Below are 1,242 nucleotides of genomic sequence, written 5' to 3' on the forward strand. Positions count from 1 at the left end.
GCAAGGGGGTGCAAGGAGGTGAGAAGGTTTGCCCATTATTCTGGCTTCATCCAGGGTGTATGCCTGGAGCTCCGCAAACAGCGGGGAGCAGCTTGGTGTCAAGGTGTGGACTTGGATGTTGCACTTGCGGATTCAGAGTGCCCTGGCTGAACATCCTATTGTTGTTCAAAAAGCATTTCTTTTTTTAAAATAAATTTAGAGTACCCAATAATTCTTTTCCAACTAAGGGGCAATTTGCCCAATCCACCTTACCTGCCCATCTTTTGGGTTGTGGAGGTGAAACCCACGCAGACACAGGGAGAATGTGCAAACTCCACACGGACAGTGACCCAGGGCCGGGATTTGAACCCGGGTCCTCAGCGCTGTAGTCCCAGTGCTAACCACCGTGCTGCCGTCAAAAAGCTTTTCAACCCACCCTCCGGATGTAACTTCCATGCTCCTGACTGTTGAGACTGTTGACTGCTGACAGTATCCTGGAAATACTCTGAGGTCTCCTGGTCATGTGGAGACTCCTCCAGCCCACCCACCTAGACACCCTCATGTCTCAGTAGTATAATCAAGGGTGGCGCGCATCATGGTGGCTTGCTGCGTCCTGCACAACAGCGCGCAGCAGCGGAGCGACATGCCGGAGGAAGGCCCCGACGAACAAGGAGGATGGGCAATGTGTCCAGGGGGAGCCAGGCAAGGACCCAGAGCTGGCTCGTCAAACCTCTGAATGTGTGATTCAGGGCCATCGCACCAGTGACAAACTGATCACCAACCAATTTACCCATTTGGAGGCCAAAACAACGTCAGCTGCTCCGCCCTCTTCCTCACACCCACCCACCTCCTCTCCTTCCCTCCCCCTGAGCCTTTCACTCCTTCCCATGACTATGGCTCCCCCTCCCCCCTCACCTTCCCAACACGACAGGGTGCTTGCCCTGGCTTGGCAGTATCAGTTCTTCACAGGACAGACTATGATGTCCTGTGAGATGAGCTCTGGTGCTCTTCCTTTTCTGACAATTTCTTCCTCTGATCTATAAGATAATATGCCTCTTTCCGCCCAGGTGTTCCCTGATTGTGCGATGGGGTTTCCTTCTCAGGGGCCCCAAGTTGTTGGAGGAGTGGCAGGGGTGGTGGGTGATGGTGAACGCACTGGGCTTATTCACTGGGGTGCCGGCACTTTAGGCAGTCCCCCCACAGCGGCTCCCAAGACCAGCCATTTTTCGGTGAGGGTGTATGCATGTGGGACATTAATAAGTC

Source organism: Scyliorhinus torazame, chromosome 18 (genome assembly GCF_047496885.1).
Source record: "Scyliorhinus torazame isolate Kashiwa2021f chromosome 18, sScyTor2.1, whole genome shotgun sequence".
Classification (NCBI taxonomy): Eukaryota; Metazoa; Chordata; class Chondrichthyes; order Carcharhiniformes; family Scyliorhinidae; genus Scyliorhinus; species Scyliorhinus torazame.